Source organism: Natator depressus, chromosome 1, assembly GCF_965152275.1.
Source record: "Natator depressus isolate rNatDep1 chromosome 1, rNatDep2.hap1, whole genome shotgun sequence".
NCBI classification, from domain to species: Eukaryota; Metazoa; Chordata; order Testudines; family Cheloniidae; genus Natator; species Natator depressus.
This window is the reverse complement of record NC_134234.1, coordinates 137,211,328-137,234,202: the sequence shown is the minus strand read 5'-3', so window position 1 is coordinate 137,234,202 and position 22,875 is coordinate 137,211,328. Positions and strand designations below refer to the sequence as shown.

Genomic DNA, 22,875 nt, shown 5'->3' with positions numbered 1-22,875 from the left:
ATTACAAGCCCTTCCCAAAACACCTGTGGCTAGTTGCACTGTGGGATAGTGACCGGCAGTGCACTGCTCTGTGCATCGATCCAGGGGCTACTAGTGAGGATGCATTCCACCGAGACAATGAGTGTGGTGTGGAAACACACGACCAACTTAATTAATTCAGAGGCTCGATGTTGACTTTTGACTTTTAACTTTGTAGTGTAAAACAAATCTAAAGTGAGGGAGTCTCCCTACAAAGTGAGAGGCAATATATAACATATTGTGCGTGTGTGTATGTAATAGCCAGCAACTGCAAAATGTACCAGACAACTCCTAGCTAGAGGACTAAATTCACTAGTCATAGACTGATACAAAAGATGAGTAGGTTGTCCACAAGAAAACTCTCTGGGCAATGTCCTAGTGACAAGCTCACCACCCACCTGCAGCTGTTGGAAAATGGAAGGATGTGGGATTCTTTCTCAGTGCTTTCCTAGGGATGCTGCTAGGAGGCTCCTTCTTTTGCATCAGACTCTAGCTATTGAGTGAATGATGCATTTGAAGGCCCTCTGGCCCCATTTGGCTGCTAGAGGGGGAAAAGGAGCTTTTTCAATTTCAGCTCTTGATCATCTTGCCTGACGTATGCTATGTTTCCTTGCTAAACTTTATTTTTTGTCTTCTCTTCTCTGCTGATTATTATCCGTTTCATAGCTACCCCCAGGGTTCTGAATAGCAATATTAAAACTGGCCAGTCTTGTTAATTTTAGTCTGTTTGGGAAAGGTATGAGCAGCAGCAAGAACTGTTAGTACATAACACTGTATCAGTTTATATTTGAAGATTTTCTCTGCATCCACTAGAGCTAAAACCTTTTTTTTAAAAGCAAACTCAAAGATCTGCAGAAACTAATGGTGTAGATCCTGTACTCACCCAGGGTAAATGGATTTTTCAAATCCTACAAATAACTGTGGAATCAGTATGAGGTATGCATCAGGAAACATGGTTTTTATTCCCAGCTCTCTCAGTGACATGCTGTGGGACTTTAGGCAAGTCTCTGTATCTATCTGTAAAATGGAAATAATAATGCTTATCTACATTTTTCCTTTGATTATAGTTGAAAAGCAAAAGTATTGTATCAAATTAATCATCATTCTATTTGTATTTAGCTAATAGTGCATTTAAAAATGGCTGTGTGTATATATATATATATATATATATCAATAATAGTAATTATAATATTGTGTATTTAGGTATATATGCAGTAATTCCATCCTTCTATTGTAAATTTTCTTGCTCATTTGGAGCTGCATATTTTTTATTCCACTTGCTTCCTCAGCATTGTCTACAAAGTGAACATGTTTACATTATGGGGCAGGAGCCCATCTTCTCTGTTTCTTGTGAAGTATCTAATGCACAAAACAACTATTAATAACTTATAATGTATGTAGTTCTACTGTGTTATATTCATATGTCCATCTAAGTGTATACAATTTCAAAAATGCCTAGGGACTTTGGATCTGGCCCTAATGGACATAGGAACCTAGGTTCCATCTTAAATGCCTAAATCACTTTTGAAAATGACACTTAAGCTCCCAAGTCATGTAGGCATTTTAGAATATTTTACCAAGTATCGATTATATAATATGGAATTGTATATCTATTTATATACATCTATTATATATCTGACAGTCCTGTTTGTAGATTATAATATGTATGATATGATTGTGACCATATGTATATGTATAATGTGGTGGTTATATGTGTATACAGCTATTACTATAGATCTTAAAACTTGATACCATACCCACACACATTTATACTTATTCATACAGAAAGCTGTACAGATAATTTACAGATAGCAATAATGCATAGGCTGACATTCTGGTATGTAAAAGTGTATATGAACAGTCTCACATTCAGATTTATATACCTATGTCAGACATTCAAATACTTTATATATTATAAATGGGGCTGGTAGCTTTACCTATTATTAAGGTTGTCTGACACTTCACATTATAAGACTGTTTTCAGTTTTCTACAACTCTGACACACTTTAACTGTCTGAACTGAAATTTTCCATGCTGGGTGTCTACCTTGGGTGGAATTTTTTGAAAAGTTTTTTTGCCAAAATGGTTCAGTCATTTCTGAGAACAAGGCTAGGGGAAAATGCGTTTTGCAATGTTTAAAAAATTTTGGTGACCTTTTCTTGAAAAGCTCTAGCATTTCCATATTTTGGAACAGAGATTTACAGTTTGGCACCAGGGTAGCCTTTGTGTTAGGTATGTACCTTTCCCTGTTCCTAAGAAAATCCATTGAAATCTAGTCAGGTTATAAATTTGTGAAAAAATCAGTGTGCCCATGCTCAGTAGTCACATCTTAGAGTTTAACTGCTAAATTCTATGAAGATTCTGTGCATACTGACTATACTCCATCCTAGCCGCTCTGGACTCAGGTGGGGCCAGGCACTTGAACTAAGAACAGGGAAACTGTCTCTCCTGTGTTCTGAATGACCCCCCCTGCTGGCCCCAGGCAAGGTGAAGGAGGAAACTGTTTGACTTTAATGCAGAAGAGATAAAACCCAGAAGGGGGAGATGGGGAGATGGTAGAAGTATATTGGGACAAAGAGATTGATGAGACTGGGTCTGGAAAAGAGAGGGAAGAAGAGAGAAAGTGTGATTGGGAGTTAGAGAAGAGGAGGCTGAGACTTGGTGGGAAAGGAGACTGGAAGCTGTGGGGAAGAGTAATCTGTGACTGAGTGGCCAACGAGACTGGGAGCTGAGGAATGGGGGAGAGGGTGAGATTGGTTGGGCAAGGACACCTGGACTGGGGGAGAGAGAGAGAGAGAGAGAGAGAGAGTGTGTGTGTGTGTGTGTGTGTGTGTGTGTGTGTGCGCGCGTGCACAGGCGGAAAAGGGAAGAGACAGACTGGTGTAGGTGCTGGGAGGGAGGAACTGGGTTGGCTGTACAAGGAGACTAGAGACAAGGACTGTGTGTTTGGGAGCTGGGACTAGCTGGGCAAGGAACCAGTGGATGAGGAGTGGGGGTGGGATGGTTGAACTGAGACTGGCTCGGCAAGAAGACTCGACTGGGAATGGGCAAAAGAGATCCACTCAGATGGGAAGCCTGGAGTGGGAAACTAGAACTGGCTGGGCAAAGAGATTGGGGCTGAGATGAGAAGCCTTAGGCGTGGAGATTGGGACTGGGCATGCAATAAGAATGGGACTGGGACAATGAGTCAAAGATGAGGAAGAGACAGGACTGGGATGGGACAGAAGGGGTAAAGCTTGGAGGGGAACAAGCAGGAAGATCTGTGCCCATTAGAGCACACTCTCCTTTAGAGCCTGGAATGGAACCCGGGTTTCCTGAGGTTCACAATTCCTCTGCTGTCAGCAAGTATCCAGGAAACCCACTAGTAGAGTGACCCATCCCTCTCTAGCACTGGTCAACAAAGAGAACGAAAACCTACTACTGCTATCAGTTAGTCCCTTGGCTCAAGTAGCAGAAGTCTGTGCAATGGGGAAAAAAAAGTTCCAGTCATCCTGTTGATGAACCATGTAGGTTTCACTATGACGCCACATGAAGGAATGAAGCCTAACACTCAAAAGTTAGGATATGCCAGAAGTAAGGCTGCTTGTACAAACTTAGTTGACTCCCTTGTACTCCCAGTCTTTAATTACATGATCACATACTACTTTTTCCATAGGACTTCTATTTTTTCATTTAGTTCACAGATAGACTTGCTCTGGAGATGAATCAGGGTTGTATAACGAAGGAAACTCTTGTCAGTGGCAATGGATGAAGCAGGGGTGCTAAAGTAGAAATGAGTGTCATGAGTGAGGCAAGAGACCGTAGGAAGAAGAAAGGATGGTCTCATGGTTAATACTAACCTGGAGAATGGGATCAGGATGGATTAAAAATCTGGGTTTTTTAAATTAATACAATATTTACATGTATTTAAATCAAAATTTTAAATTTAAACTAAATAGTTATTTAAATAAACCCTTTCAAAATTTAATTTGAAATTGACAACCATTGTTAAGCCCTGAAAATAACATACTTTATTAAAATAATTTAAAGTCAAACCACTGAACTACTGGAAGTCACCGGAAAAGCACCTGAAAAAGCACCAGGTTTTGTGGAGTGCTAACCCAGCTTTTGACAACAATAGCCTCTTCTGCAGGTGCACGGGAAGTAATATTTCTTCATTTCATTTTATTCAGTTCATTTAGTCAGTTAAATGGCTATAGTTCATTCAAAGTTGAGAAACCAATTGGGATTTGAAAATGTATGAAACCTTGTTTTCTCTACAATTTGTGAATAAAAACTAGGTGTGAGCGGATGAGATCTATTAGTTCTAAAATCTTGAAGGACATAGTGACCAGAAATATTCAGTTGAACATACTAAATATAGAGAATACTTCCTTTATTTAATAAATCAGTTAGCAAAACATGTTCAGATAAACTTTTTGATACACATTTTTTTCTTACATTTCCAGCACATTTGAGGTAATTTTATTTAATACAAAAATTAAATACTGTTTTTGTGCATTTTAATTTAATTTGAATTCCATCCACATGTAGCTTGATAAAAATGACAAGTAAGAAATTAATCATTCAGTAAAAAGAAATGCATCATTAACCATTTTCTAAAATAATAAAAAATAAGAATCTTAATAAATGTAAATTAAGCTATATGATTGCCTAAATAAATGTGTATGGATATATTGTATCCTCATGATTAGCAAAAAGAAACACAATATGTAGTAGAAAGGCTAAATGTAGCTGCAAATCAGCATGTTTTAACAGTTACCAACCATTGAGAATAAACCCTGAACTGGAGTCTATCTTTACCTGTGCCACAGCGTTCCTAGCTGATTCTAGGTAAGTCACTAAACCCAAACTTTTCAGAGGTTTCCACTAAATGTGTTTCTTATTTTCTGAGTACCCAACTTAAGACCTGGGTCTGATTTGCCTAAGTAGTGATCACTCAGAGCTGCAAATGAGGTCAATAGAAGCTGTGCTTTGAACATATGAAGTGCTATATAATGTTAAGTACTCTGTAAAATCAGCTCCTTTGTGTCTCAAATTAGGCACCCAAAATTAGTGGAAACTTTTTATCTTAAACGCTCTGTGCCTCAGTTCCCTATCTGTAAAATGGGGATAATAATCCTCCCTCATCTCAAGTGTTATTGTATTTTGAAAATAAATTCATTAATGTTTGTGCAGCATTTAGATACTATAGTGATTAGCATCATAGAAAAGCCAATGAGAAGGTTAATAATTCTGTTTTCACAACACAGTTTGAGTTGTGTGCAATAAATAAGGCATGTGTTTAACAATGAGAAAACAAAATATTGAATAGCTGTTCATTAAGTGAGCACTGTCTATCCTTTGCACTAAATGAGCAAAGGTCCTGTGGAAAAAATAGTATGTGATCATTTAATTGAAGACTTGGGTTGAACAAGAAGCCTTAATTCTGGTATTTACTAACCTTTGAGTGCTTGACTTTGCAATCATAATAATGGTCTTTTAACCTAGTTTTTGTGTTTGTGACATATTACACACTAATTTTTACACCCTCTAGAACTCTCTGTATAACTATATGTATGTATAAAGCAGGTATAGAATTGTGTGTGAGAATGAATATATGCTTATTTATATACCAGTATAATTGTCTGCCTCTACACTTCTAGGTAGATGTGTGTGTGCTTGGGGATGTGTGTATACAGTATTTACATACACTCAACTGTAGGGGGCGGTTTAGCATCCTCATGCTTCTTGGGTCTATAAAACCCACAGCACTGAGCCTCAGAGCCCAGGCCAACTGACTTGGGCTTGTGAGGCTCAGGCTTTGGGGCTAAAAATAGCAGTGTCGCTGCTCAGGGACCCAAGCCTCGGGCTGAGTCCTAGAGCCTGGGCTCGGAGCTGAAGGGCTAGGTTGCCCTTTTATAGCCCTGCAGCTGAAATCCCAGGAGCCTGTCAGCTGACAGGGGCCCGACCTGGGGGTTTCATTGCCATAAGACGCGCTGGAAAGCTGGGTTTGTGGGATCCAGGCTTGTGGACTTGGCATGCCCAAGCCTGTGCTTGAGCATCCCTTCCAGACTGGGTTTCCAGTTGCTGGCTCCCAGCCCTGCTTGACTGAGGTCCAGACTGCAAAATGACAGGGCTGAGAGCCCGGTCACTGCGGGACTCAGGGGCTGACCCTCGCCGCAGGCTCCTAAGTCCCCGGGCCTGAGTGACTCTGCTGGCCTGAGTCTGACTGTGTGTGGACAGGAAAGCCTGAAGCAAACATTGACGAGGGCGGGCTTGCACCCAGCGCCTGCGGCAGGCGCCTGCCCCCTCGCGCGGGCTCTGGTGGTGGGGAGGCGGCGGCGGCGGCGGCAGCCCCCAGTGCGGCTGGCGGGCATGCGCGAGCGCCCCACTAACATGGCGGCGGCGGCGGCGTGAATCCGGGCGGCGGGGGCTGCGCGCTACTTGACAGACCCACGAGCCGCTGGTGGCGCGCGAGGAAGCGGGCGGCTCCTCCCCCCCCCTCCGGTCCCCAGCCCGGTGAGTGGCGGCGGCGGCGGCTTGGCGGTGCCCTGGGCGGCGGGGAGGAAGCGAGAGACTCACCCCAGAACTGGCCTGGGACGGGGGTGGAGAAGCGGGGCAGCTGCCCCCTTGTTCCCCCGGCTCCTGGGCGGGGGCGGCGGCTGGGGGACGCGTAAGGCTGCGCCGCCTGCAGCGGCCACCGGTGGAGACGGTGGGTCGGGCTGGGTCTTTTCTCTCCTCGGGCTCCAAAGCCGCCTCCCGGCCTCTCCCCGCTGCCCCCCATCGCTGCCCCTCCCGGGCTCGGCGGCTCTTCTCGGGGCAGGTATTGGCGCTGGCCCGGCTGCGCCCCGCGTGTGTGTGTGTGTGTGGTCTGTCCCTGGTGTGTTGTGCGGGGAGTAGATGCCCCCAGCCCGGGCAGGGGCTTTGCTGCTGCCGCTTCTTGCTCAGGGCATCGGTGCGCGCCCCCCCCCTCGGCCCCCGGTCCTCAGAGGGAAAACGGGAGGCAGGGGGATGTGGGGCGCGGGGGGGACGGAGGGTGTCTGTAAATCGTCCCGAACAGTTGGGGGCAGGGCTCGAGGGGAGCCGGGGATCTCTTCCCGCCCCCTGCACCCTGGATCGTGCTCCTGCAGCCCCTAGGGCTTGGGCGAAGCGGGAGCAGCATTGGCCAGCCCGAGCCCGGAGGCTTGGGGGTAAAAGCTGCAGAGCCGGCTGGTGAGGAGGGACTGAAGTCCAGCGGGTGCGGAGGGTCCATCCCAGCCTCTTCCCTCCCAGCCCAAGTCCAGGGGCGAAGGGGGTAAAGAGCAGCCGCGAGGAGGGGGACAAGCTACCTACCCCCAGCTCAGTGAGCGGCCGCCCGCTAGCTCGCGGCTTTCCCGGGGCTGGAGCTCCCTGTCCCGCCTAGCCCTGCTCCTGGGGCCGCAGCCGCGAAGGCAGCGCTGCATCCTTGGCACTGCTCGTCGCACTCAGCCCTGCTTGAGGGCGGCAGGGGCAGAGCGGGAGGGTGCCCAAGAAGCCGCTGCTGCTCCCTTGGCTGGTGCCCCGTTATCTGTGCATCTACCTGTCCCTGAGCCAGGGGATCAGCGCTGAGAAATGCCTGGAGCGTCTCCTCCCCGAGCCAAGCTGCTTGCTCTCTACCGTGCGCACAGCCCCGTTTGTTGCGGGGGCCCCAGGATCGCCTAGGTGCGGGTGTGAGCGTTTGACAGGAGCTGTGGCTAGGACACACCTCCCTTGCCTGGAGGGGTGTATTCTCCTCCTTCCTAGCAGCGGCGGCGCCGAAATGCACTCGCGGGGACCGCTGCTGCTCTCGATCTAGGGCAGGAGCTTCACCCGAGCTGATGGGGTCTGGCGCATTGGAGGAGCGGGTTCAACAGATCTGCACTTGCATCCCTTCCTTAGTGAATTTATACCCTCGTCAGTAAGGCAGAGCTCCAGCGAAAGTGAACGGGAGTTTTGCCTGAGGAAGGGCTTGGCCTGAAATGGGGCGGTGGGAGGGGAGAGTGTTGCACGGAGCGGGCTCCTGCCGTAGCGCAGTCTTAGCCAGGCTGGCGGGTTCCTTCTCCATCCGGAGAGAAGTGCCGGGCAGTAGGAATAAGGTTTCCTTGTTGCTTACTGTATGTGTGGTTAGCAAGAGACTAGTCAATGCCTCTCTGTTCAAGAAAAACCCATGATGGTCCTGAGCAGTAGATAACTGTGTTTTATGTTTTTCCCTTTTGAATGTGTATGGCAGTATGTTTATTTTTCAAATATCACTCCTTAGAGCCAGTGAAAACCTGTCTAATTTTGTATGACCACGAAATGAAGTACTCTAATAATTTTTAAAATTTGTGTTTCTTGAACCTGTGTTCACCTGAAAATGTTAAAATAATAGCGAAAATGCCCAAAAAACAAAGAATAAAACCTCTAATCAAAACACCTTTACTAATGTGTTTGTTGCTTTTCAAAAATGGGTCATACTGTGATCATTTACTCAATAGATCACTGTTCAGATTGGCAGAATGCAGAGTACAAAGCTTTAGGGGTTGGGGAACACTCATACTACACTTGGAAAATACGCCATGTTAAAACATGCATAAAGTTCAGCTTAAAATTAATTTATGCCATACATACAAGTGATTGCAGAGTGAGTTAGTATGGGTTTATTGTATAAGGGCTTGTTTTTCAGAGATAACTTTCTTTGGGGATATTGTATATGATTTTTGACAAAGAATGAAATATTTGTTTGCAAATTTCATAAAAAATAAATCCTTATCTGTCAGCCACTGTCTGTAGCCATTGGGGCAAATTGCAGAACAGATTGCAGTGGCATAGTAATTAAGTGGAACCTTATTTTATTAAAGCTAAATTTCATGCTCAGTTAAACTTTAGGAATAAAAAAGCACTTTCATGTGTTTTTCTTTCCTAAATAGTTACTTATTGTAATTTAAAATATGTTAATGCCTTTCTTCTTCCCACAGTCATTTAATTCTCCTATTTCCGATTAATCAGCTATAAAGGGCTGCAAAAATAATTAAAAAAATAGGAGGAGTAATATTTTGTCCGGATACGTAAATATTTTGGTGAGGTAATAATTCATCTTAAATTATTTTAACCTCATTGTTAGCTCTTGGTAATTCTAAAATTAATCGAACAAATCTGATGATTAAGTGAAGAAAACCCTTATATTTTAGAGCTTTTCAAAACACACCTGAAATGCCAACATTTCTTCAATAATAATTTTAAGTACAATCTTAACTGAATATGAGATCTGTAGTATTTTTTTTCCTGTCAAATATTTCAGTTTTAAATTAATTTAGAGCTTCTCAAACTCTTTTATAGGATGGATCATATTTTAGTAGTTTGTCTCACAGACAACAACCCTACCATTTGTAATCACTTAAAGTCACTGTGGTAACTGGAGCAACCGCTTACATGGGAAAAGTAATGTTAGGAAAGCTATAATGTCTTTCTAGATGTTTTTAAAGCAGTTTAACAGCAGGAAATAAGTAGGAGAGCCAGCACCATGTGGGAAACCAGTACACTCTGATCCACCAGCAAGTGCTCCACAGACCACCAGTAGCCTAGTAACCACTGAGTTATCTCTGCATTAGCCGTGCATTCTGAAAATATATTTGTACAATCAAATTATGTATTTATTAACAAGAAGAGCTAATTTTGTGAGTAGTGCTTAATATTTAGTGTACTGTCAGGGTGATTTTACTTGAGTTAGTGTAAAGAAAAAATAAAGAAAAAATAAACTAAGAGTAGAAAAATTTTCTGAACTTTTTATTTTCAGCGTCTGATTAAATGAAAGCTTTGCAATAATGCAGACATGCTGCAGTGGAGAAGAGTGTGATGTAACACCAAAGTTTATCCCTCTAAATATGAATATTGAAATGATTTTAAAACTAAAGGCCCTTTTAATAAAGTTTCAGGTGCACTGTTTGAATATGAGTCAGTGATATGACTCTTTAAAACAAAATACTTGAAATTAATATTTCACTGTGAGGATTAGCTGACAGTGCTAGTACTCTTGTTACCCGCACACTGTACGGCACTCACCTTTACCCTTTCATGAGCTCAAGGCGTAACCTGGTAAATTTAGGGCCCCCCCCCCTTTCCAAACCTTCTGTGGGTTTGTGGGGTCTTTTTACCCGTGAAAGATCCTTACACGGTAATATCCTTAACCTCTATTTATTAACAGTTACCAAAATCTTACACTCTTGCTATCTAGTTGCTATAAATAATACCTTCTGTCTAGCAAATTTGTGTATACATATATATACAGTAGTGCGTTTAAGAATAAATATTTTGCAGTAATTGTTTAAACTCTGCAAAAACATTTGCTCATTTTCTAGCATATACTATAAGTGGTGCAAGGATATATTGTAGCTGCAAGAAGAAACTGAATAGATACCCAAAGCTTAGCTAAAGCTTTGATGTATGGAATATTCTTTTATTTTAAAATCTGGTTATATGGTAAATGTTTATTACACTTAGGAAAGTTGAGTGCAAGAGCAGCATCAGACTTCCCAAATATATCTATATTTTAACTTTTCTCATTACTTCTTTGAGCAGGCAGGTGTCCTTTACTGCTGGTGACTCCCTCACTGGATCCAGGTGCAATGTCCTGAGCAAAATAAATGGCAAACTGCTCCATGTTGCTGCTTAATCTCAAAGGAGTTGTTGATAGGTGGTGGTTCCAATACAAGACCAAGAACATCCAGGCAACTACCTGAATTTAAATGGTGCTGAGAATTTATCTCAACCCTGTTCTTTTGTTTCAAGAGATGGTGACCCAGGCTTCCTTATGAATGGAGGATGTGAAAGATGCTGGATAAAAATCCACAGAGCCCCTGCTCTTTGCATGTGGGTCCCCAGATTCTGTTAAGCACGTTCCATGTTTTTTCCTTCGGAATTGGGTTGTGGACCACCACTTCAGTGTGTGAGCTGGAAGTGCTGGAACCATTTCTAATTACAGTACTATTTATTGTGTGTGCGCCCAGGAATTTCAAAATCTATTTTGTTTATTCAGATTTGGAAAAATATCTATTGGCACACAATGTATGTCCTGGCTGTCTACCCCAGAAATGAAGACATGCAATGTCATAATATAAAGGACTGTGCTGTTAGGCTTCACTGAGACTTAAACACAAAGAAAATGGGTCAAGAGACTTTTGAGGTCTGGGATCTCCCAGCTCAAGTAAAGGACCAAGTGGACTTTAAAACTTAGAAAGTGAGTATATCATGCATCCGACGAAGTGGGTATTCACCCACGAAAGCTTATGCTCCAATACGTCTGTTAATCTATAAGGTGCCACAGGACTCTTTGCCTCTTTTAAAGTGAGTATAGTTGTCTGTTAGTCTTGATAGGACAGTTTGTAAATAGGGAGCACATGCATCCTCTCTTAATAAAGAAAATACATAACAGTGCCCCAGAAACTTTGCTCCCTAAAGTTGAGTCTGTTTTTTTAACACCTGATTTTTTTTTTTTTTTTTTTTTTTAACTTTAGACTTTGGTTTTGTCACCTTTGCTATGATTTTATACTTGGACTTGTGTTTAGTGTAACAGGAAATTCCAGGATCTTAGTTAAAATTCCAAGATGTTTTGGTAATAGTTACTTAAAATGGTGCTTGATAAGTTTTTAAAAATAGAAATTGGCTGGCTTCTCTTAAGATCTCTCATGTAGGTGCTAAAATTTGCCATATTCTGATGGTCTCTTCATGTAGTGGTAGAAAGACATACAATATTTGTTGTGTGTTAGGGCAGTGCTTCTCAACAAGGGGCATGCGTACCCCTGGGGGTACACAGAGGACTTCCAGGGGGTACATTAACTCATCTAGATATTTGCCTAGTTTTACAACAGGCTACAGAAAGCAGTAGCAAAGTCAGTACAAACTAAAATTTCATACAGACAATGGCTTGCTTATACTGATTTATATGCTATACACTGAAAAGTAAGTACAATATTTATATTCCAGTTGATTTACTTTTGAATTATATGGTAAAATGAGAAAGTAAGCGATTTTTCAATAATAGTGTGCTGTGACACTTTTGTATTTTTATGTCTGATTTTGTAAGCAAGTACTCTTTCAGTGAGATGGAACTTGGGGGTATGCAAGACAAACCAGACTTCTGAAAGGGATACAGTAGTCTGGAAAGGTTGTGTGCCACTGTGCTGGGTGATAGAGTTTATTTCTTTACTGGGTGGCCATGTCTGGTCTTGGCAAGGCATAGCTGAGTTAAATTATATTGCATGTATATTTTGATGCGTAGCTGAGGGACACTTCCTTTATTTCTGACACACCCTATAAAAAGTAAGTTAATTTTTAACTTTAGTTTCTTCTTCGGGTATGTGTCTGTATGAATCCCACTGCAGGTGTGTATGTGCCTTGTGTGTGAGGTCAGGTTTTTTTTTTTTTTTTGAACAGCATTGTCTGGGGATGCACGTGCACCCTGTATCTCCTTGGGCTCCCGAGTGAGGGCATAATGGGTAGAGTGGGTGAAATTTATTTCTCCCCTTGCAGTTCCTTCTTATTAACCATGATAGTGAGACAAAACCTGGCGAATGTCCAACCCAGTGCCTTCTCTGATATTCAAAGGCCTATTCTCAACTAGTTCGGTGGGGATCTTCACCCTCCTTATCCCTTTAATTTCTTTAATTTGGATGTTCAAAAAAAAAAAAAGCACCCCCAATAGAGGGGGGACAAGATGCTTCACGACAAACAGTATGGCGGACTCTAAACCTTCAGGGTTTGAAACCTTCCTGACCTGCAAGAGCTCATCCCCCTGGTCAATGAGCATAGCTGATGCCTGTTCTATCTGGGGGAGGGTCAGATCCTTAAGAAGTGTTCAATTTCTAAATCCTCTTCAGGGATTCACAAATTGAGGGCCGGGCAGCTGAAACGGTACCTGCTTAAGCAATGTGTGTGCATCATCTCAGACCTGGAGGAGATAATCACCTCCAAAGAGCTGGAAGGGTCTTCTTCAGTATGTTCTTCTGTGAGCAGACAGCACAGTCCAGCAGTGATGGAAAGGCAGGAGAGAATACACTGTAGAAATCAACACCATCATATTGACACCAATCACTTTGGCACCAGCAGCCGGTACACTGACACCATCAACCCCTTCAGTGCTGATATTGATAGATTCAGCACTGGCTTCAGTGCTGGCACTTCTGGCACTGACAATGTCATCACTGGAACCAGCATGAGCACCCCAATGCAAGGGTAAATTGAAAGGCAATGCCAGCCAAAGTCCAGAAACTGCTCCAAACACCATGAAGCATTGTTCCAAAGAGGGGAACAAACCTCACTCTTCCAAGGACAAAGTGGCTAAGCTCTCTGGTAAGAGAGTGGTGCCATGTAAGATGGCACTGTCATTGGCTGTGCTGATTATGGGACTAAGATGTGCCTTCATGCATCTCTGGAGATACTCTCCTGGTATGTCCAGTGGCACCAGTCACTGGAGCTGAGACATTATCACATAGCACTGCCATTTGTGGAGAGTTACTCATCATCGCTATTGCCAGACTTTGCCTTCTTCCTGGTATCAAGCAGGGATGTCTCTCCTCTACCTTTTGAGAGTGACCCTAGAGGCAGCACTGGAGATCACTCATGCAGGACACCACTGCAAAGGAGGTGCAAGTAGCATTGGTCTAACCAGTCACAAATGGGCCAGTGTCAATATAAGAGGCTGTCCTGGCTCGTCTGTGGACCATCGTTTCAAGCATGCACACCAGATTTCCCCCTCCTGTAAAGAGGTCTTCCAGGGGGTACGTCAACTCATCTAGATCTTTGCTAGTGTTTTTTATGCACCTGTTGTAAAATTACGCAAAGTCAGTACAAACTAAAATTTCATACAGGCAATGATTTGTCTTACTGCTTTATATACTATATATGGAAATGTAATATTTATATTCCAATTAATTTTATAATTTACGGTAAAAATGAGAAAGTAAGCATTTTTTTTCGGAAACAGTGTGCTGTGACACTTTTGTATTTTTATGTCTGATTTTGTAAGCAAGTCATTTTTAGGTGAGGTGAAGCTTGGGGGTGTGCAACACAAATCACTCCTGAAAGGGTTACAGTGGTCTGAAAAGGTTGAGAGCCACTGGTGTAGTCAGTGTGGATCCCACTGTAGGTGGGCATGTGCCTCATGCACCTGCAACTATTCTTTTTTTTTTTTTAAATAGTAGCGTCCATTGGGGCCACTCCTGTGCCTTGTGCCGCCTCCTCAGTTGCTATCCTCCATCAATACCCTAGAGGTTCAAAGGCCATGGACTCCAAAATCCAGGGATGAAGGACATGTTCTGGGATCTACACTGACTACTGTAACATCTCAAAGTACTTTATATTGATAATTATCTGGTCCCAGTGTGAATCTCAAGTGCTTCCTGTGTGCCAGTTTAATGACTATATATAAGAACTCACCTTGCAGGTTAATAGCCATGAACCAGTTGAGCTTGCACACATGGGGTGCTGGAGGAAAGCACTATATTCTGGAATCTGAGACTATACATACAATTTGTTCAGTCCCCTCAGGTCTAGGATAGGACAAATCCCCCCTTTCTTCTTCGGGAAGGAGATACTGAAAGTAGAAGCCTCTTCTGTACTACTTAAGAACCCTTCCATGACTCCTAGCAGAAGCAATATGGCCACATTTCCCCCCCCCCCCCATGAGATGAGTCCCTGAAGAGTAACAGGGAAAGGGTTGAGTAGGGTGGAGAGCATGGAAGTGAATGGGATAGCCAGGGGCAACTATGTTCTACACACATTTGTCCGAAGCGATATTGGTCCACGCCCAATGGAATGAGACAAGGCAGCTCCTGAAGATGGCTGCTAGTTCCTGATAGGCTCTGATATGGTTGCTAACATTCCCATCAAATCTGCTGAGAAGGTGCCCACCAGACAAGTAGCAGAATCATTTTTGCAGTGGGTACTCTATCTGCCCCCAAAATAAGGACGAGACAGTTATCTCTTTTGGGCTTCCAGTATGGGGTTGGTGTATACATCCCCAGCAACCTCAGAGTGGTCCTTTATCCGTTGTGTATTGAAAAACTCCATCCCCTGAAATAGGAGGTCCTGGATGGCATATTGGACTTCTCTTGGTATTCCAGATGCCATCAGTCAGTAGTCATGGCCATGACTATCAACCTTGTGGCCATGTCTGTGTAGTCCGTAGCTTCCTGGAGGCCTCTGCTGGCTTTTTTTTTTTTTTTTTTTTTGATGACCTCTAAGTTCCTCCCTAGTGCCCTGTGGTACTTTCGTGAAGAAGGGATCACCCTTTCCCATGTCAGTACATTATATTAAGTGAACAATGCCTGGCAGCTGCCACCCAGAGTTGTAGGCAAGACAAGTAATGCCCAGACAGGTCTAGCTTTTGGAGGTCCTTGTCCATGTGCCTTTCACAGATTTCAATGTTTCCTACACTGCTGCCTCTACTAATGATCCTGGATTTTGATGACAATAGAAGTGCTCAAAGTTTTTCAGAGGCACCTAGCAGCAGTCAGCCACCTGTTTAGACGTGGGCTGAATGGTGGCTGGGGTTTGCCAGAGCCTGTTGCTGTCTCTAATATGCCCTCGTTGAGAACCACTGAACTACACCATCTCGAAACACCCCCTCCTCCCTTACCACACACATGCAATCTCTTGTTTGTTCTCTTGTTAGGTCATGTCTAAAATTCTAGATTGTAGGCTCCTGGGGGCTGTGATCTTGTGTGTGTGTTCTGTGAAGTATCTACCATTATTTATCTCGCATTAAAAGATGTGGTAGGTGTTGCTTGTAACTATAGTAGGCACAACTTTCTCAGACACTTTTTTTTTCCAAGGTGGTGTCCCTTTAACACATAGGCAGCTCTCCCCTTGTTTGTTTGTCTTAAGCAAGTAAGGCATTGAAGGTAGACGTCTTCACCAAACCACTTAGTTTTGTATCTGAACCTTCGGCTTTAAAATTTGACCAACAATTTGTAGTTAAAATGTGATATGGTAAGCAAAATGAGTCTCTTACTGGAGGGAATGGGCTTCGTTGCCAGGTAGCTCAAGTTGTTGCTGTTTTAAGGTAATACGATACCCTTCTTAGCTTGGACAAAGAGTAGGTTGAGACTCTTAGCAAACGTTAGCTCATAGAGCATCTGAAACTTATAAAACCTACAAGAGAGTAGCACTATTTAAATTAGGTGCATGTATATAAACAAGAGTATGTACCATTATTTAAGCACCTGGAGTCTATCATGGTCAAATATAGGAAAACCTGATGGAATAGATGTTATTTTTGTGTTACTTTTTAAAGCCCATGTAAAAGAAAAGTTTGATATGTAAGTACATTTTATGTGACAAAGAAGTGAAGGGCTTTCAGTGCCATCCATAGTTGAGTCAGAGTTACCAGTGGCACCACCATGAAGTTGGAACTGAATAATTAGGAGTCAAAATTGTGTGGAAAGGACAGATAATGGTGAGAGGGGGTTATACTGGTGGTGATAAATGAAAATGATAAATAGCTGTGTGTGTAGGGGTGGGAGGGAAGAGATCAGGAAAGTTAGTCTGCTGGTACCAAGCAATATTTTCTTCTCATTGTAGAAAAATGTTAACCATCTGGATTTGTGAATACATTTTCTACTGTGTTCAGCTACAATAAATTTTGTGGAAAAAACTGACAGTTTTTAAAGGAAGACCCTTCTGAAATGCTTTGATTTAACTGGAAAACTTATAGTCTGTTTTTTCCACCATATGAAATGGGATGGAAAAGGTGCTTTTTCAGGGTAAATAATGCAGCTGGGCAAATTCTGCAGCAAAGTATTTGCAAAAATTCTGATATTTTTGGTGACCTCTTGTTTGTTTGTCTGTTTGTTTGTTTTTTTTATCCACAAGAATGTTTGCAGAAAGTGGAGTGTTTTGCGGAGTTTTCACACAAATATGTTTTTGTCAATATTAGCACTGGAAATGGTCTTGCTGGCTTTTGAAAGTTGAGATTTGGAAGCCAATTGAAGGGGGAGGGAAGTTCTTTTTTTGAAGAGGGGCAAGAGTTAGCAGGTGGGGGATGGTATGCAACCACCACCATCGGAGGTTGTAGACTTGTATCCCTAATCAGGCACAGGAATGTGTGTGAGCCTGGAGTTCAGCTGTGTACTTAGGAAGGGAATAATCTATCTGGGACCTACTTCCTTCAGAAGCATCTTTTGTGACGGTAAGGAAAAGCTTGTGTCCTGTCCTGAGGGGACTCCAGCCTCCCATGTGTAGATGACTTCACTGATCCTCCTGTGTAGGTGAGGATGAGCTGCAGCAGTAAGTAGTTCTGGTGAGGGAGGATCTGTGTACTGCCTTTGTCAGCATCTCGTAGGTGGTGGCAGGTGGATAGTGCTGGCTTTTTAAATTGCCGGTGAGAGAGACACCTTTAAATGCAGAGAGAGGATGCTCATGGAACGTGTGCCTGCTAGCACTGTGGGTGCAGGTAGCATGGCATCTATTTAATCCAGTATGAGACTGCCACATAGGAGGAGTCTGTAGCTGGCTTTGAGGAAATGGTGGGCCTGCAACTTCTGCCATTTGCTGCTGTACTGGATCCTGCTGACCTTGTAAAGCTTCCTCGTGCTGCTGCAGGGGCCTGTACTGTGACTGACTCTGTGCCAGTAGGTTCCAGGACTGTCTGTGTTGCCCATGCTCCAACAAAAAAAAATAAAGTAATATATTTGGTATTGTTAGGTTTGTGTTAAGAGGCTGACAAAATTAAAGCTTTATTATTGTTTCAGTAAGTACTCGAGTTTAGCGTTTACTAAATTTATCCCCAAGTTGTTCGGATACAAAAATTATTTTAGGGGAAGGGAAGTGTTGTACTCCCCCCTTCCTCCCCCCCCCCCCCAATGTATTTAAACATCCAGTGTGTGGGCACAGGGAGAGTGTCACTATTTACTACACACAATTTTTGGGTGCACAGAATCTAAGATATTTTGGAGTTAAGCACAGTAGCTGTAAAATGATCAGCAGTGATATAGTTAATACTACTGACAATGAAATTGTCATCTTTCATTTCGGAATTAACCTTGGGTCAGTCAGAACCTTTCTGACCTATCAATTAAAGCTGTCATCAGTTACTCTGTTCTTGGAAGACTTTCTTCACAACCATGAGGGTTAAAACCCTTTTGAAAAATTAAAAAAAAAAATACTGTCAATTCTGGCTCACAGCTCTGTGGCAAGGGGTGGATTTCACAGCTCCAGAATAACAGTGCTCTGTCCATAGACCCTCTGTGATCCTAGCTTCCAGAATGCTGGAGCTTAGAGGTAATGCTGATTGGACCAGGGCAGAGTACCATAGATAATTGTATAAGGACTTCCCCTCTAGCTTCTCTAAGTGCTGCTTTTACGTTTTTGGTGCTGCTGGTTGCTTTGGTAGAGAAGTGCAAACAGCTCTATAGGGATCTCTAGCATCCCATTCCATACTAGTGTCTGAGCATCTCTTATTACACTTGTAATAGGAATTCCCTTCTCTCTCTCTTTCCCCCCCCTCACCTGTTTTATTTGTACTATGCTCAAAAGTATGCTAGGTGCCTCACTGAACAAATAATAAGCTTCCTGCCATGGCAAGTGAGGGTTAGTTAAAGTCAGAGGGGCTAGGGTGGGATTCAACAGGGCACATAAATTGTGATGTGGAGATGTTAGGCCCATGCAAATTTCTTAGCAAGTAAAGATTTTTCTTAAAGTTGAATATTTTAATTAGTTTGTTTTGTGGCAGAAATGAGTCTTTGGCAGGGATTTGAATGAAACTAGGGTAGTGGCCTGATGAATATGTTCTAAGAAAGTGTTCCCGGTTTGTATGGGGACATGGAAAACAACACAGATGTTTAAGATGGTAAATTTGCCAAATTGTGTGAGTGGTTTTTTCAGCACTTACATAATGTAAATATACAGTATTAAAATACAGCTTACAATTTTCAACCAATCTGTCTTTGAATTTCATATCTAGTTTAAAAATGCTTCAGAACATTTTTTGAGCTGTTGGAGTATGAACAAAAATATTCAAAAAATATTCAAATAAATTTGTTAGTCTCTAAGATGCCACAGGTACTCTTTTTTTTTTTTTTGCTGATACAGACTAACACGGCTACCACTCTGAAACCAAAAATATTCAAAATCTCCTCTTTTGTGAGCAGACTGCATTGAAGATTTTGGTTTTAAGAATGTTAATAGGCTTGGGTCCAGCTTTCTTAAAAATCTGGTGACTCCTTACATACTATTTCATCGTTCTAGGTTGGAAGATTTAGAATTTTGAGAACCTGAAAACATGTTGGGAGAACTGTTTGTATTTTGCATCTGCAGCCCTAAGAAGGGTGGCATACCTTCTCTCTTGAAAGGATTGCTGATTTTAGCTAATTTTGAATCTAGTTTCATATTTTATTTCAGAATGCTTTTGGCACAAGTAAATTAGTCTTTGTTTCCTCTGTTTGAACAGTGAAACTGCATTGGTCAGTTTCACATCTTGGCTCTCATACAGTAACAAAATATGGTTTTGTTTTAAATTTCACAACAGTGAAGAGAAGTTACACTTTAAAAAATAATTGAAAATTTTTATTTTTCTGTTCTTCTTGTGACAACTCTTCAACCTAAAGAATGTTCAAGTAATATTTTAAACACAGTCTCTTGATGGATACTGAAATTTACTTATTTGTATTGAATGGATTATTATGAAAGATTTGTGAAGGATCAGACAGTTGGATTTGATTGTAATGACATATTGCCTTTTGTCTAAAAACTCAAAACTTTGCAGTATAATACTGTTTGTAGATAGTCAAAAGTTCATTGTTTTATATTTATGCTAATTATATGTTTCATATTGTGCTGTAAAGTTTCCCATAATCCTATTGACAGTACATAGAAACTTGCTTAGTGATCTTTATAACAGATAATACAGTGATTATTTAACAAAAATAATCCTTTATATTTCCAACTCAGGAAGGAAATATTTTGATAAAGCTAGTTTCGGTGTTTACCATCTAGCTGTAAGATTTATTATATTTGCTCTTTTACTTGCACAAGTCTGTCAAGACAAGTATTAAAAATCTGGCTCAGCATTTTTTATGAACTAGAAGTTTTTCTGTGCTAACGGTTTATCAGCTTTGCAGTATAAAAAGATGAAAACTGAATTTCTGCTTCTTGAAAGCCTGCCTTTCTTAAATATATGGACGAAAATGGATTCTACCTTAGACCTAATTTCCTATTAAATACCTATATATGCTTTTTATTTACAAAGGAGGGAAAACTACTTTTTAATGGTACATTGTAATATTAATGTCAGTAACACAGGTTAATTTTATAATGTAAAATCTGGTATTTTTTCATGTCTCTCTTCCACCAGTACCTTAATTCTGTTGTTCAGTAGGTCCCAACTGCCTTCATGAGGATTATTGAACATCTGCATTGCAGAAATAAGCATGCACCCTGTACTTCCTTTTGGGGGAAAAAAGTAAACCTATTTTGATCCCAGAATGGAAAATAGCAAAAGTGTTTGTGAAGTATTTAATACCATATAGTAGGCTTGGAATGATTAGGTGTTTGGTTTTTTTTTTTGGGGGGGGGGCGGTAAATGTCAGTTCCCCACATGCGTAGCCTCTATGAAAAAATATTTCCATTGATAATTGAAATTTACAGATTGATGAATTAAGAAAAATGCTGCTTGAGAGCTTATTAGAGTTGAAGGATATTTTCTTGACCGGATGTTGACCTCCCTCCCGTAATTTTTCACAACTGTAAAAATTTAAATTGATAAAAATCAGGGGTGGATGGGTAATGCTTAAAAATAAGCATTGATGCTAGCTGTTAAAATTATACGTAAAATAGAATTCTGCCAAGCCTACATATAAATAACTTGCTGTAAATTTCCCTGTACCTTCTCTTATGTCTCTCTTCTTTTCCAACCTTCAAGACTTTTGTCAAAAGAGCCTCAGACCTTTTTCTTAATTCTTTTTTAAAAAGAGAGATGGGTAGGTGCTTATTATATTTAAGAAAATAATTTTTCATTTTTCAAAATACTTTGAAGGGACCCCATTAATTTAGAAGTCACACTTCTGTCTGGAAATACTGTACTTGTGTCTGCATTAAGGTAGCACTAAGTCTGAATCAGGATTGTGACCTCATTATACTCTGCACAGCTCAGCACAGAGTAGGACAGTCCCTGCCATGAAGAGTTCTGCCTAATTTAAATCAGGATGCAATAGTGGGTATGACAAACAGGACTGGGGAGGAGGGAAACAAGAAGAATGTTAATATAGATCAGCTATGTACAGAGCTGGATAGTTTGAATTTATATATAATGTTATGAGACTAGTAATAATGATAGTGTTGCAAAGGTATATTCTCTAGTTCAAACAGGAATTAATTCAGGGGAGCCCTATGGCCTGTGGTATATGGGAGGTCAGACTAGATGATCACAATGCTGCTTCTTCGAGTGATAGTTCATGTCCATTCCAAGCAGGTGTGTTTCGGCACCGGCTCTCCAGGTGATGGCACTGGTGGAAGCCTCAGCTCCGTCCCTACCGACCCCGATGGTCTTGGTCCCGCCGGATTTATCTGCCCCAGCACCGGCTGCGGCGCAGAATTCTTCATCGGTACTGGCTCCACAGCCCACGCGCCGAAGACAGTGAACTGGGCCCACCTCTTGTTCTCTCTTCCTCCTCCTCACCCGATGAAGCGGTCGTGGGGACTTCGACGGCCCCAGCTTTGGAGGACAACTGGGTTCTTCAACAGCTTTTGAGGCGGGCCGCCCGAAGCCTGGGGATTCAGGCAGAGGAGGTGGAAGTGGATTTAGACCCTGTCATAGACATCCTGGCTCCTTCCGGCCCGTCCAGGGTTGTACTGCCATTTATCAAGTCGATAACCGAAACATCTAAGAACTTGTGGCAAACTCCTGCTTCTCTGGCACCTACGGCCAAGAAATCCAAGCACCACTACTTTGTTCCCTCTAGAGCAGTGCTACTCAAAGTGGTGGTCCGCAGACTGGTGCCGGTCTGCGAGCCTTCAGCTGCCGGTCTGCGCGCACATTGGAAAAAAAAAATTGCCGGTTCCTCACATCCAATAGCTTGAGAAGCACTGCTCTAGAGGGTATGAACATCTTTACACCCATCCTCCTCTGGACTCTTTGGTGGTCAACGCGGCCAATCGGAGAGAACGTCAGGGGTTTCAAGGATCCACCCCTAAAAACAGGGATGCCAAGAAACTGGACCTGTTTGGCCGGAAGGTCTACTCGACAGGAGGCCTGCAACTTTGTATAGCCAACCAGCATGCCATAGTAAGCCGCTACGGGCATAACACCTGCTCGTCCATGGCTAAGTTTACAGAACTTCTGCCCCAGGAAGCTCGGGGGGAGTTCTCTGCACCGTGGAGGAGGGGAAACTGGACTCCAGAGCATCTTTGCAAGCGGTCTTGGACGCGGCGGATGTGGCCTCTCGCATTTTGTCCACAGGGGTAGTTATGAGGAGAGGCTCCTGGCTACAGGTCTCTGGTCTTCCCCACGAGGTACAGCAGACCATTCAAGACCTTCCCTTCGAGTGTGTAGCTCTTTTCTTCGAGAAGACGGATAAGAGACTTCACAGCTTGAAGGACTTGAAGGCAACCCTTCGTTCGCTGGGGCTTCACACGCCTGCTACCTAGCGCAGATGTTTTAGGCCTCAATCTGCCCTTCGTCCTTACCAACCCCAAAACCGTTAGGACGTTCTGTGTAGGTGGAACAGGAGCATTCGGAGTAGGCAACACCCTCCCTCTGGACAAAGCTTGGGCCAGCCCAGGGCCACACCAGGCTCTAGACCACCCTTTTGAGGGTACGGTCGAGGACAGCTTGCCAGTATGACCTGTGGATCCTTCCCATCTTATTTTCTCATCCCGTTTATCCCCTTTCTGCCGTCCCTGGTCTCA

General features: G+C 42.6%; 1 protein-coding gene across 2 annotated transcripts in view; it reads left to right on the top strand.

The window, feature by feature from the left end:
* Positions 1-6,377: 6,377 nt before the first annotated feature.
* The window catches only part of SCML2 (Scm polycomb group protein like 2), a 123,690-nt gene continuing 107,192 nt past the window's right edge, over positions 6,378-22,875 (top strand). Inside the window, exon 1 of one of the 2 annotated variants that reach the window (XM_074967646.1) lies at positions 6,378-6,519. The gene's annotated coding sequence lies outside the window, so the exon portion shown is untranslated. Of the gene's footprint in view, positions 6,520-11,014; positions 11,320-22,875 lie in introns of those variants that run through there. The other variant, XM_074967654.1, reaches the window with a different exon arrangement.